The sequence below is a fragment of the Euleptes europaea genome, chromosome 1, assembly GCF_029931775.1.
Source record: "Euleptes europaea isolate rEulEur1 chromosome 1, rEulEur1.hap1, whole genome shotgun sequence".
NCBI lineage: Eukaryota > Metazoa > Chordata > Lepidosauria > Squamata > Sphaerodactylidae > Euleptes > Euleptes europaea.
In genome coordinates this window covers 19196683-19211696 of record NC_079312.1, presented here as the reverse complement: position 1 = coordinate 19211696, position 15014 = coordinate 19196683, and the positions used below count along the sequence as shown (strand labels likewise).

At 48.9% G+C, this 15014-nt stretch overlaps 1 protein-coding gene across 1 annotated transcript in view; it reads left to right on the top strand.

Annotated features, from left to right (window-relative positions):
- Positions 1 to 15014, top strand: part of LOC130473003 (zinc finger protein 883-like) — a 32946-nt gene that overhangs the window by 13681 nt on the left and 4251 nt on the right. The gene's annotated exons all lie outside the window — the stretch shown is intronic.

The following is a 15014-nucleotide window of genomic DNA, read 5'->3' as shown; positions in this document are numbered from 1 at the left end:
CAGAGAACAAGCTAGTTCCCTCATCAACATGACATCCCTTCAAATATTTAAACATGGCTATCATGTCTCCCCTCAACGTTCTCTTCTATAAACAAACCCAACTCCCTAAGTCTCTCCTCATAGGGCATGGGTTCCAGACCTTTGACCATTCTGGTGGTCCTCCTCTGGACACGCTCCAACTTGTCAGCATCCTTCTTAAATTGTGGAGTCCAAAACTGGACACAGTATTCCAAGTGAGGTCTGACCAATGCAGCATACAGTGGTAGTATTACTTCCCTTGATCTAGACCCAATATTCCTATTGATGCAGCCCAGAATTGCATTGGCCGCCTTAGCCGCCATATCACACTGTTGACTCATGTTCAGTTTGTGGTCCACTAAGCCTCCCAGATCTCTTTCACATGTACTGTTGTCCAGCCAACTCTCTCCCATCCTGTACCTGTGCCTTATGTTGTTTCTGCCTAGGTGAATTACCTTACACTTCTCCCTACTGAAATCCATTTTATTACTTATGGCCCAGCTCTCCAGTCTATCAAGGTCATTCTGAACTCTGACCCTATCCTCCAGGGTATTAACTACCTCTCCTAACTTGGTGTCATCTGCAAATTTGATTAGCATGCTCTCTATCTCATCATCCAAGTCATTTATAAAAATATTCGATAGTACCTGTCCCAGGACAGACCCCTGTGGCACCCCACTGGTCACTCCTCTCCAGGATGAAGTTGTGCCATTAATGAGCACCCTTTGGGTTCGGTTGGTCAACCAATTACCAATCCACCTAACAGTAGCAGTGTCCAGCCCACATTTTACTAGCTTTGTTTCAAGAAGTTCATGGGGGACTTTATCAAAGACTTTACTGAAATCAAGGTACCCTTCATCTACCATACTTGTCACTCTTTCAAAAAAAAGATATGAGATTAGTTTGGCATAACTTGTTTTTGAGAAACCCATGTTGACTGTCAGTGATCACGGCATTTCTTTCTAAGTGCTTACAGACCGTCTGTTTAATTAGCTGCTCTAGTGTTTACCTGGTATTGATGTCAGGCTGACTGGGCGATAATTGTTTGGGATTTCTTTTTCCCCCTTTTTAAAGATGGGGACCTCCAGTCTGCTGGAACTTCTCCATGAATTCTCAAAGATTATTGCCAGTGGTTCTGAAATCACTTCAGCCAGTTCTTTTAACACCCTTGGATGCAGTTCATCCGGCCCCGGAGACTTGAATTCATTGAGAGTAGCCAGGTATTCCTGTACTATCTCAGTGTCTACACCATGCTGCAATTCCCCTGTTGCGTCCTCTGCTCCATTATTGCCTTGTTGAGCACTATTCCCCTTTTGGGAGAAGACTGATACAAAAAAGGAGTTAAGTAATTCTGCCTTTTCTGCCTCCCCTGTTAATAACTCACCCTCCTCTCCACGCAATGACCCGATCGTTACCTTGATCTTCTTTTTGTGATGGACATAACCAAAAAACCCTTTTTAGTTTTCTTTAACTTCCCTGGCTAGCTGGAGCTCATTCTGCACTTTAGCCTTCCTGACTTTCTCCCTACATGTGCCGGCTACTTGAATTCCTCCTTGTTGATTCCTCCCTTTTTCCACTTCTTGTACATGCCCTTCTTAAATCCTATCTCAACCTAAAGTTATTTAGACATCCACCCTGGTTTCTTCAAACCTCTACCTTTTTTTCTCCTCGTGGGAAATGATTGAAATTGCGCCTTCAATATCTCCCTTTTTAGAATTTCCCATCCTTCATGTACTCCCTTCTCATTCAATATTCTCACCCACGAGATCACACCCAGTAGTTCCCTAAATGTATTGAAATCAGCTTTCTTTCATACCTGAATCATTTATTTCCTTTGAAGTTTGGATAACCGATCTGGTGATAGGAGTTAGAATGTGTGTCTTACTCTGGAGAGCTGGGTAGACTGGGAAGAATCCTGGAAGGCCCATGTCCTGCAGGGCCACTTTGTGGCTCAATCTTACCTCCTCCTCTCCTGAAAGGCCCAGATGAGGATATAGTTTCATGTGGGTAGCCATGCTGGTTTGCAGTAGAAGAGCTAAATTCAAGGGGTTTGTTTTCTTGGGATACACTTTCATTGCTTGTGAATTGTGCACAAGCATGCACACATCAAATGGCTCAGTGCTTCACCCCAGCCCGATATTATTTCTTTCCTGAGTGATTACAAGGACAGGAACTTGCTTTCCCATCAAGTTGAACTGACAGGGAAAGGGACGGAGTCATAGAATCATAGAGTTGGAAGGGACCACCAGGGCCATCAAGTCCAACCCCCTGCACAATGCAGGAAATTCACAACTACCTCCCCCCTCCACACCCCTAGTGACCAGAAGATGGCCAAGATGCCCTCCCTCTCATCATCTGCCTAAGGTCACAGAATCAGCATTGCTGACAGATGGCCATCTAACCTCTTCTTTAAAACCTCCAGGGAAGGAGAGCTTACCACCTCCCGAGGAAGCCTGTTCCACTGAGGAACCGCTCTCACTGTTAGAAAATTCTTCCTAATGTCCAGACGGAAACTCCTTTGATTTAATTTCTACCCATTGGTTCCGGTCCGACCTTCTTGAGCAACAGAAAACAACTCGGCACCATCCTCTATATGACAGCCCTTCAAGTACCGTATATACTCGGGTATAAGCCGACCCGAGTATAAGCCGACCCCCCCAAACTTGAGGCCAGAAAAGGGAATTTCTTATTGACCCGCATATAAGCCGAGGGTCAATAAGAAATTCCCTTTTCTGGTAAAGCTGCGCTCTAAAATGGCGGCCGCCATTTTAGAGCGCAGGGAAGATCTTGCCCCTGCCCCAGGTCGCCCTCCCACCGGCCTCCCGGGACCTCCCAACCCACCCCAACCCACCCCGACCCCAGTGCCATTCAAGGGGGGGAGGGGGAAGAGCCCCTGAACCCCCTACTCACCAGGAGAAGCGGCGGCAGGAAGCAGCGGCGCAGCCTTCCCGGCCCTGCAGGAGGCCGCTGCCGGCCGGAAGAACCCTCGCGGGCCCGGCGGGGATGGCGGCGCGGCCTTGCCGGCCCTGCAGGAGGCCCCTGCCGGCCGGAGGAACCCTCGCGGGCCCGGCGGCGGGGGGGGGGGCGGCGGCGAGGCCTGCCTGCTCCCAGGCAGGCCCCACTGGCCGCTCCCAGGCCGCAGGAAGGTGAGCGGGGAGGCGGCGGGGGCGGCGGCGAGGCCTGCCTGGGAGCAGGCAGGCCCCGCAGGCCGCTCCCAGGCCGGCGGCGGGGGGGGCGGCGGGGGGGGGGCGGCGGCGAGGCCTGCCTGCTCCCAGGCAGGCCCCACTGGCCGCTCCCAGGCCGCAGGAAGGTGAGCGGGGAGGCGGCGGGGGCGGTGGCGAGGCCTGCCTGGGAGCAGGCAGGCCCCGCAGGCCGCTCCCAGGCCGGCGGCGGGGGGGGCGGCGGGGGGGGCGGGGGCGGCGGCGAGGCCTGCCTGCTCCCAGGCAGGCCCCGCTGGCCGCTCCCAGGCCGCGGGAAGGCGAGTGGGGAGGCGGCGGCGAGGCCTGCCTGGGAGCAGGCAGGCCCCGCTGGCCGCTCCCAGGAGAGCGGGCCGGCGGCGGGGGGGGGCGGGGGGGGGCGGGTAGCGGCGGCGAGGCCTGCCTGGGAGCAGGCAGGCCCCGCTGGCCGCTCCCAGGAGAAGGGCCAGCGGCGGGGGGGGGCGGGGGGGCGGCGGGGGCGGCGGCGAGGCCTGCCTGGGAGCAGGCAGGCCCCGCTGGCCGCTCCCAGGCCGCGGGAAGGCGAGCGGGGAGGCGGCGGGGGCGGCGGCGAGGCCTGCCTGGGAGCAGGCAGGCCCCGCTGGCCGCTCCCAGGAGAGCGGGCCGGCGGCGGGGGGGGGCGGGGGGGGCGGGTAGCGGCGGCGAGGCCTGCCTGGGAGCAGGCAGGCCCCGCTGGCCGCTCCCAGGAGAAGGGCCGGCGGCGGGGGGGCGCGGGGGGGGGGGCGGCGGCGAGGCCTGCCTGGGAGCAGGCAGGCCCCGCTGGCCTCTCCCAGGCCGCGGGAAGGCGAGCGGGGAGGCGGCGGGGGCGGCGGCGAGGCCTGCCTGGGAGCAGGCAGGCCCCGCTGGCCGCTCCCAGAAGAGCGGGCCGGCGGCGGGGGGGGGGGCGGGGGGGCGGGTAGCGGCGGCGAGGCCTGCCTGGGAGCAGGCAGGCCCCGCTGGCCGCTCCCAGGAGAAGGGCCGGCGGCGGGGGGGGGCGGGGGGGGGGCGGCGGGGGTGGCGGCGAGGCCTGCCTGGGAGCAGGCAGGCCCCGCTGGCCGCTCCCAGGCCGCGGGAAGGCGAGCGGGGAGGCGGCGGGGGCGGCGGCGAGGCCTGCCTGGGAGCAGGCAGGCCCCGCTGGCCGCTCCCAGGAGAAGGGCCGGCGGCGGGGGGGGCGGGGGGGGGCGGCGGCGAGGCCTGCCTGGGAGCAGGCAGGCCCCGCTGGCCGCTCCCAGGCCGCGGGAAGGCGAGCGGGGAGGCGGCGGGGGCGGCGGCGAGGCCTGCCTGGGAGCAGGCAGGCCCCGCTGGCCGCTCCCAGGAGAAGGGCCGGCGGCGGGGGGGGGCGGGGGGGGGCGGCGGCGAGGCCTGCCTGGGAGCAGGCAGGCCCCGCTGGCCGCTCCCAGGCCGCGGGAAGGCGAGCGGGGAGGCGGCGGGGGCGGCGGCGAGGCCTGCCTGGGAGCAGGCAGGCCCCGCTGGCCGCTCCCAGGAGAGCGGGCCGGCGGCGGGGGGGGGGGCGGGGGGGGGCGGGTAGCGGCGGCGAGGCCTGCCTGGGAGCAGGCAGGCCCCGCTGGCCGCTCCCAGGAGAAGGGCCGGCGGCGGGGGGGGGGCGGTGGGGGCGGCGGCGAGGCCTGCCTGGGAGCAGGCAGGCCCCGCTGGCCGCTCCCAGGAGAGCGGGCCGGCGACGGGGGGGGGGCGGCGGCGAGGCCTGCCTGCTTCCAGGCAGGCCCCGCTGGCCGGGGGAAGGCGAGCGGGGAGGCGGCGGGGGCGGCGGGGGCGCCGGCGAGGCCTGCCTAGGAGCAGGCAGGCCCCGCTGGCCACTCCCAGGAGAGCGGGCCGGGGGCGGCGGGGGCGGCGGCGAGGCCTGCCTGCTTCCAGGCAGGCCCCGCTGGCCGCGGGAAGGCGAGCGGGGAGGCGGCAGGGGCGGCGGGGGCGGCGGCGAGGCCTGCCTAGGAGCAGGCAGGCCCCGCTGGCCGTTCCCAGGAGAGCGGGGCGGCGGCAGGCGGGGGCGGCGGCGAGGCCTGCCTGCTCCCAGGCAGGCCCCGCTGGCCGCTCCCAGGCCGCGGGAACGCGAGTGGGCCAACAGCGAAGGATGGCGGCAATGGTAGGTTTTCCTCCTCCCTCCTCCCTCCTCCCCTACCCTACCGTATTGACCCGCGTATAAGCCGAGTTGGCTTTTTTTAGCCCTTTTTTTGGGCTGAAAAACTCGGCTTATACTCGAGTATATACGGTACTTGAACATGGTTATATCTCCTCTCGGTCTTCTCCTCTTCAGGCTTAACATACCCAGCTCCTTCAACCTTTCCTCATAGGACTTGGTCTCCAGACCCCTCACCATCTTTGTTGCCCTTCTCTGGACACATTCCAGCTTGTCTACATCTTTCTTAAATTGTGGTGCCCAAACCTGAACACAGTACTCTAGTTGAGGTCTAACCAGAGCAGAGTAAAGCGATACCATCACTTTGCGTGATCTGGACACTATACTTCTGTTGATGCAGCCCAAGACTGCATTTGCCTGTTTAGTTACAGCATCACACTGCTGACTCATTTAAATTTAAATTTTTAAATTTTATTGGATTTTATAATACAAATTTCCCATATTAACAAACAATAATGGTAACATGTAATTCTAAATCCTAACTAGATGTTGTAATTTCTTATATATGTTATAAACTACCAAATAACTGAAAATTTTTCGACTTCCCCATCACCTCCGTCCGCCTCTTAATAAAGTATTCTAACCCATCGTAATTGGTCTGATCTTCTTATATCTCAGTTAAATTTCATATAACATATTCTATTAGTATAATTAATTTTAGTTCTTAATATTAATAGTATTGTTTAGATCAGATTAAAAGGTAGTCTTCCATTTTCCCCAGTCCTAATTCATATTCACAATATTTCATCCAAGCCTCCCATTCCCCCATAAATCGTACATTGTCTTTTTGATTTAAAATGGCTGTAAGTTTTGCCATTTCCACCAGTTCAAACATTTTCAAAATCCAGTCTTTTTTCCCTGGGATTTCTGCCCCTTTCCATTTCGCTGCAAAGAACAATCTTGCCGCTGTTGTAGCATAAATCAGAAAAGTCCTTCTTAGGTGTCAAATGCCATCTATACATCATTTTATATATTTTTTCTCGAATTGACTGCGCATTTATTCCTTTCAGGTCTTTCGCCCATAATCTTTCCCATTTGTTTAAGGCAATATCATGTCCCACAATTTGAGCCCAGTTAATCATTGTTGGTTTAATTATTTCCTGCTCACAATAAATTGTTAAAAGAAGATTATACATTTTAGAGATCAGTTGAGTGTTATTATCTAATAACATCCTGTGAAAAGGCGATTTTTCTTTAGAAAATCCGTTCTTCTTATCTTGTGTAAATACTGATTTAATTTGATGATATTGAAGCCATTGTAAATCGTCTTTAAGTAACTGAAAGTCTTTTAGTGAGCTTTTTTTTCCTTCCCAGTTAATTAACTCTTGGTAGGTGATAAATTTGTCCAATCTAAGTGGGCGTAATGTCAACATTTCTTGAGGTGATATCCACATCGGTGTTACTGGTTCAAGAATATGTTTATATCTCACCCAAATATGAAATAAGGAGGATCTGATTATATGGTTACGAAATGATGCTTGTATCTTGATTTTACCATACCACAAATAGCCATGCCATCCACTTATATTGTTAAAACCTTCAAGATCTAACAAACGCGAGTTAGATAAGTTCATCCAGTCCTTTAGCCATACTAAAGTGGCCGCTTCAGCATAGAGTTGAAAATTAGGTAATGCTAAACCTCCTCTAACTTTAGAGTCCACCAAGTGTTTATAAGCAATCCTCGGCTTTTTCCCTTGCCAGATGAAATTTAATACATCTTTCCTCCAAGTATCAAAATATTTAACATGTGATATTATAGGCAAATTTTGGAATAAGAAAAGCATCCTTGGTAAAATATTCATTTGGACTGTTGATATACGTCTCAAAAGTGACAGCTTTTTATTTGACCAAATGATCATGTCATTTTATCCCATAATTTAAGATAGTTATTAGTTATCAATTCTTTATTCTTTGCAGAGATCCAGATTCCCAAATATTTGACCTTATTAGCCTTCTCCCAACCTGTATATGATATAAATTCCTGCTGTTCTGTTTCTGGTAGATTCTTAAATATTGTCTTTGTTTTTTCTTGGTTAACTTTAAACCCCGATACATTTCCAAAGTCGTCCAAAGTTTCCAGCAATATCTTAATTGATTGTGTTGGGTTCTCCAAAATTAACAGAAGGTCATCCGTGAATGCTCTCAATTTGAATTCATGTTTTTTAATTTTTAATCCGCGAATGTCCTCCATACTCCTTAGCTTACAACATAGTGATTCCAACACCAACAAAAATAATAATGGAGACAGGGGACATCCTTGTCTGGTTCCTTTCTTAATTGAACAATTATCAGACATCGATTCATTCACCAAAATTTTTGCCTGTTGGGATGTGTATATGGCCAATATACCTCTCAAGAAGCGGTCTCCAAAATTTAATTTTTCCAATATCTTTTTCATAAAATCCCAGGAGACCATATCAAAAGCTTTCTCTGCGTCCAGAAATACAAAGGCCGCCGTTTGTTGAATATTCTGGTCATAATATTCCAATGAGTCTAATAAAACTCTTATATTATCTTTAATTTGCCTTCCTGGAACAAAACCTGCTTGGCCTTCATGTATAAGGTCCTTAATAAAATGCTTTATCCTATTCGATAAGACCGAAGCATAGATCTTATAATCCACATTTAACAGCGAAATAGGTCTATAGTTTGATGTTTTTTCTGGATCTCTTCCTTCCTTAGGTATCAACGATATAAATGCATGAGACCAAGTCTCTGGGGATGCTCCCTTATCCAAAATTGTATTACAAAGTAATACAAAAAAATTCACTAAATTGTCACTGAATGTTTTATAAAATAGTGCAGTAATTCCATCTGGTCCTGGTGTCTTATCCGTTTTTTGTTTCATTATTGCTTCTTGTGGTTCCTCCTTTGTAATTGGAGCATCTATCCATTCTTGTTGGGTTGTTGAAAGGACATTCATCTGTATTGAATTTAAAAACTTGTCTATTTTCTTTTTTGAGATATTTTCTTTCTGGTATAACTTAGTGTAGAATGAAACAAATTCTTTTTCTGCTCCCTGTGATTCCTCTTCTTCTTCTTCTTCCTCTTCCTTTTGTTCCAAGGTTAATCCTTTAAGTTCTGTCTTATATTTCCTCAAAAATTTTCCCACATCTGTTGGTGATAAGATTGTCATTTTCATTTCTTTGTAAGTGAAGGCCAAGCCTTGTGGCATAATCCAACGATATTTAATACCATAGCTTTCAAAACAGACACAAATTCTTTGTAATTGTTCCTCTGTGAGAGTAAATGTCTTGGTATGTCCTTTAAAAGTATTAGAGGAAGATCTCCTGCAGAAACCCAGCTGGGTCCTCATTTGACCGGCCTCGGAAGGATGGAAGGCTGAGTCAACCTTGAGCCGGCTACCTGAAACCAACTTTCGTTGGGATCGAACTCAGGTCGTGAGCAGAGCTTTTGACTGCAGTACTGCAGCTTACCACCCTGCGCCACCTGAAATTGCTGACAGAATTATAATTGCCATTTAGGCATGGAAAATGAAGGCTGCAATTCTCTCTTCCCTTCTTTGTGAGTAAATCCCCTTGGGTCTCAGTAGTGCTCATTTCCAAGCAAGCATTTGGAGGAGAACATTGCAGTAGTGGTTGTAGATGGCTTTGAGGATCAGGCTTGGGCTTGTGTTGATTGTGGTGCTGGGGAAGGCGAGGGTGTTGTTCTTATCTGGTCAAGTTCCACACACCCCAGGAGCAGAGACAGATGAGGTTTCTGGTGAAGGGATAAAGCCTGGGCTTCATGTGCAATAAGTGAGGGCTTCATGGATTGCAGGACCTAGCCCAGCATGGAGCAAAAAGCAGAGCTGCAGTCCCAGAGAAATAAAACGGCATTGCAAACACCTCCCAGCCAAAGAACTCTACTCTGCCCCACTGTCTCTCCCTTGCATGTTCAGTTTTGGCATATGGAAGTTTCCAGCAGGGCAGAGCTGGGGGAGGAAGAGCACCCAAAATTGGCTGCTGGGCCAGTCATCAGTGCTGCCAGAGTTTCACAGAGTAAAGCAAAAAGGGTGAAGGAGCAGTGTAATCCCAGGCAAGTCTTCTCAGAAGTAAATGCTTTTATAGTCAGTGGGGCTTACTCCTGGGTAAGTGTGTATGGGATTGAAGAGGGGGACCTTAACAAAAAGTTTTCACATACACAGCCTGAACCTCTTGGTTTTGAGCTCCAAAACGTCAGCTGCAAACTTTTAGCCTCTCTCTAATTGTTAATGGTTGCTTAGAAAGAGGAACATTTCAATTTAAACAGTCCGGTTGCACCTTAAGGCCCAAAACAACCTATTCCAATATAAGCCTCAGATGCATGGCATGTATGTCCAAAGCAGTTATATTTTTACTCAGAATTCAAGCACCATAAAAAAGCAAAGGGTGGAGTGGGGAACTAGGCATATCTTCTCTCCCCCTCCCCCCCCCCCAAAAAAGAAACTGCCCTGGGATGGTATAGCATGAAGCTGCTGACTTGGGAAACACTAGAAGTTTTCATCCTATGTTTCCACCCCCCACAATAACAACAACAGGGGTTTGGGCTTTTTATCTGACTTTTAAGCAAATCCTGGGTCTGTAACAGGGATTTGTGATTTAGCATCTCTGAGGAATGGTCTCAGTGTGTTTCAGAGTTTAGATTTTAATTTTGCTCAGTTCTTTGCACCCAATTTTTCTTCCATCTCATGACCACCTTTGCACCTTCTGCTTGTTTTTTTCCAGTTGCTTGCATAAAATTATGGCAGAGTGAGGTTCTGCATATTGCATCTGGAGAAACAGGCTGTAATCCACAAAAGCTGCTTCCGGAATAAACTTTTGTTATGGTGCCATCAAGAGCCCTGTGGCACAGAGTGGTAAGCTGCAGTACTGCAGTCCAAGCTCTGCTCACAATGGGAGTCAGTTTCAGGTAGCCGGCTCAAGGTTGACTCAGCCTTCCATCCTTCCGAGGTCGGTAAAATGAGTACCCAGCTTGCTGGGGGTAAAGGGAAGATGACGGGAAGGCACTTGCAAAACATTCCGTAAACAAAGTCTGCCTAGGAAACATTGGGATGTGACGTCACCCCATGGGTCAGGAATGACCCAGTGCTTGCACAGGGGACCTTTACCTTTTAAGGTGCCATCAGACTCTTGTGTGTGTGTAAAGTGCCGTCAAGTCGCAGCCGACTTATGGCGGCCCCTTTTGGGGTTTTCATGGCAAGAGACTAACAGAGGTAGTTTGCCAGTGCCTTCCTTTGCACAGCAACCCTGGTATTCCTTTGTGGTCTCCCGTCCAAATACTAACCAGGGCTGACCCTGCTTAGCTTCTGAGATCTGACGAGATCAGACTAGCCTGGGCCATCCAGGTTCTTACATGAAGGTTTTTCCTGTAGCAGATTAACACAGCTACCCTCTGGGGTTTGGAGTGAGAAAGACTCACTACAACTGTAAAGCTAAGCTGTATCAAAAATCAGTAGTAGGCTCTAAATACAAGATGACACTGTATAATTAGAATAAGCACAAACAGTGAAGGACAAATAGACTGTGAATGATTGTAAATCTTGAAGGCTGATGAACAAGAATTACAATCATTCACAGTCTATTTCATATATTGCTCGGGGGTCGCATAACTAGTTAGCATGCCAGAGTCTCGTTCGTTATCGGAATCCTTGAAGGCTGATGAAGCCACTTTTTAGTGGTGAAAGCACTGTGATTTATCCGGAAAGGCGTTTCCAACGTTTTTTTGCTTGACAAACTGTACCAGGAAAAGCGTCCAGCCAAGCTGACACCCATGGCTTTTTTGAGTGAGATGTTCCACTCAGAATGAACTTTGTTGAGCATGCATGACCTGTTTTCTGCTGTGTAGCATAGTTTGCAAGTTTGAAGTACTTTGTATTATTTTGGTTTAATGTTTTGGGCACACCTTGTTTCTTGCTTGAGACTTGCTTTTTTTTTGTCAATTTCATTGACTGCTTTTGTATATATTGTCCTTCACTGTTTGTGCTTATTCTAATTATACAGTGTCATCTTGTATTTAGAGCCTACTACTGTTTTTTGATACACCCTCTGGGATTTGGCAAGGTTTCTGGCAAGGTTAGGATCAGGCACCAGTGCCTGTCAGTTATGCACCCTTCGGCTCTGCCCTTCAATCTAATCAGAAGACTATTAGGGGCCACTACGACCTTCCCTCTCAGGGCCATTTTAGCTTTCCACTCTACCTCTTCTGGCTGTTAATGTGGTCAAATAAGCCGGAGACCTCTGGTAACAAGGGTTCTTGTCGGTAAGTGAATGCCAGTAGGAAGACAAACACTGTAGTCAACCACCCCCAATAATTCTTTTTAATGAAGATAATTTCAGAGGGTAGCCATATTGGTTGCCTGAACTGACCCTAGAAGCTAAAATGACTAAACTGAGGCTATCATATTTTGGTCACATCATGAGACAACAAGAGTCACTGGAAAAGACAGTCATGATAGGAAAAGTTGAGGGCAGCAGGAAAAGAGGAAGACCCAACAAGAGATGGATTGACTCAATAAAGGAAGCCACAGCCTTCAGTTTGCAAGATCTGAGCGAGGCTGTCAAAGATAGGACATTTTGGAGGACTTTCATTCATAGGGTCGCCATGAGTCGGAAGCAACTTGATGGCACTTAACACACAACACACAGCCATATTGGTTAGATTTGAGTCCAAAAGCACCTGAGAGACCAAAAAGATGTTCAGGGCATGAGTGTTTGAGAGTCAAAGCTCTTCGTCAGACATCCCTACTGTCTAAGTGAGCTTAGACTCTTGAAAGCTTACCCTGAAAATCTGGTTGGCCTCTAAGGTGCTACTAGACTCAAATCTAACTGTTTTAAAATGAAGAGCAGCTGTGGAAGGCTGAAAATTTATTAAAGGAGCTTTAATTGGATATTCTTTTTAACAAATACATTTTTAGTAAATAAGAGTGGCCCAAAGAACATTTTGGGGGCACTTTTATTTGTTTCCCGCACAGAATTATGCCAAGTAGAATTGCCAGCTTTCTGGTTCTCCTGGAATTACAACTGATCGCCAGACTACAGAGGTCATTTTCTCTGGCGAAAACGGCTGCTTTGGAGTGGTATAAGTGGCCCCATCACAATCCAGGGCTTCCAGGTGTAAACCAGAAGTTACGTAATTGCATCACGCACGGCCGCTCATGTGTGATCCCCCATCTCTGCCCCCAAACCTCCTGTTGGAGGAGAGGGGGGACCTGGCAACCTTACTTTGACAGCAGCTGCCACCACAGCACAAGATTTTTACTGTGTGACTGAAGGTAAGCTGCATTTTGTGGCTGTGCCCATCATGCTGTGTCAGAATTCCCAAAGTGCCCATAGGCTCAGAAAGGTTGGGGACCCCGCCATAGAGCCTAGGGGAAAAGGAAGTCCCTTCCAAGTACTGCCCCCAAATTTCCAGGAATTTCCCAAGGCAGAGTTGGCCCACCTAGCACTTTAAAAAATAACTTTAAAACAAGACAAGTTAGGGTTAGGGAATTACAGTGCTAAAGGTGAAGGAAATTGGAATATCCTAGCCCAAGATATCTACACATGCAAACACACACACAGGGCTTCTTAATTTGGAAGCAACCGTTGTCTGGGGCGGGCATAACTCATCCGAAACAAAAGCTAGAAGCCCCAAAATTCATTTCGAGCTTCAGGATGTTCACAGGATTCGCTGTGCTCAAAGTGAAGGTAATTGCCATCTCAGCCTCTCCTCTCATTTCTCTCCATCAACAAATACGACTTTAGATCCAGACACAGCTTATCCCTACTTCATTGTGTTTGAGGATAAAAAAAAGTGAGAACAGGAGAAAATTGTCAGCATTTGTGCGGCATTCCTGAGAGATTTGAGAATTGTCCTATAGTGCTAGGACGTAAGGGATTCAGAGGAGGCAAACGTTTCTGGGAAGTCAGTATGGGAAGTGAGGAGAAATGTTCTGTGGGGTTTGCCAAAAATTCTGTGAATAGGAAGAGTGACATCTGGTCTGTGGGGAGGCTGGAAGATGGGTACAGGACTTTTGATCTTCCTTCTTCTCCTATGTTCCTGTGTGGGGAGCTCAAGAGGAATCGATTACATCACCACCAAGTAGTATTATCCAATGTGGTTGCTGTTGACTCATTACCAAGGGCATTATCTGACATTACTCTTCAGCACTGCTGTTATAAAGACTATCATGATTTCCCCTCAGCTGTAAGCTCCCGAGGGTCCTGTGTGTATTCTAAGTGGTATTAGACATTCGATCAGCTGCTCTTTTTTATATTTTCAGTGGGAGACAGCCATTGTTCCTTCTTATTCCCAGAAGGATAAAGGTATAGGCCAGTACCAGCTCCACCCAACCTCACTTTATCTATTCCAAACTGCCGTGCATTCTAGACAGAAAGTAGACAAGAGGCCATAAAAGTAGAGCCAGAAATAGGGTTTCCCCAGTACTTCACTGCTTTATTTTAATTTAGTTTTATTTTACTTTGTCCAGCCTAATGAAGAGTTTTGGAGCACTCAAAAGCTTGGCCTTATTAAAGAGTTATGGGACTGATTTTGCTTTGGAGGCAAGCAGCAGCCTTTGTCCATTTTCTCAGATAAAATTTTTTTGCTCGGATCATAGTGGCAAAAGGAGTGTGTGTGTATATATATAGTTTGGACTTTGGATTAACACACTTTGTTATCTGATTCAAAGAAGCACTACACCTGTTAAGAATTTAGTGGTTTGCTTATCAGTGAGCTGAGGTCTGAAACCCAAACCTTTGTTTCCGGAGAAGCAAAAGGAAGCAGAAGCTGAAATATGAGCTGGCAGTTAGTAGCGACCTTAACATTGGGGTGTCTATCTGAGGTCCCTGCCCCAGGGTGAAGAGTGAGGGGAAACCGTTTTGATTTGCCTGCTCAGCCAAACCCTGATCTCCATGTAAGTCAATTCTGAAATCAATAAGAGCTGCTTCTCCCGCCCTCCCTCTCCCGTTCATGAATGTCTCTCCTGTGAGAAAAAAGGGTAGCTGTCTATCAGTTACTTAATTTTGAAATCAAGTCTTGGCTACGTATTTCTAACAGGTGCTTCCAACGACTTAGCTTGCTTTTTGAACCCTGAATTTCTTTTGCCTCTTCTGTTCATTCCCACAGATGTTGTTTTGATGTCAAAGGAACAGATTCTTCTTGGTGCTTGTGAGTGCCAAATTATGGGCCCAAACAGACCTTGTCTGTAATTGAAAAGCTAACTAGGAGGTCTAGGTGGCTGATTCCAATATTGGGAAAGATAATGTGTGCATGTATATCCAGTTCTTATCAAGTGTCTTCTTCAATAGAAAATGGTCTGTAAAAGTCAGCAATAGTGTACTTTAACTGGCTTTCCAGGGTTTCAAATGGAGGTCTCACTCAACAGATAAAAGCCTGATTCTCTAGCTAGATATGTCATGGAGTTTAATGTCTTGTCCCTTTAATAGAGAAGGTTTTTTTTAGCTGTCATGTCACAGCTGATTTATAGCAACCTTTCATGGGGTTTTCAAGACAAGAGCAATTCAGAAGAGGTGTGCCGTTGCCTGCCTCTGCATACCAACCCTTGACTTCCTTGGTGGTCTCCTATCCAAGTACTAACCAGGGCTGACACAATTTAGCTTCTGAGATCTAATGAGATTGGGCTATCCTGGTCAAGGCAACAGAGGGTTAATGGGATATTCCTCTAAACG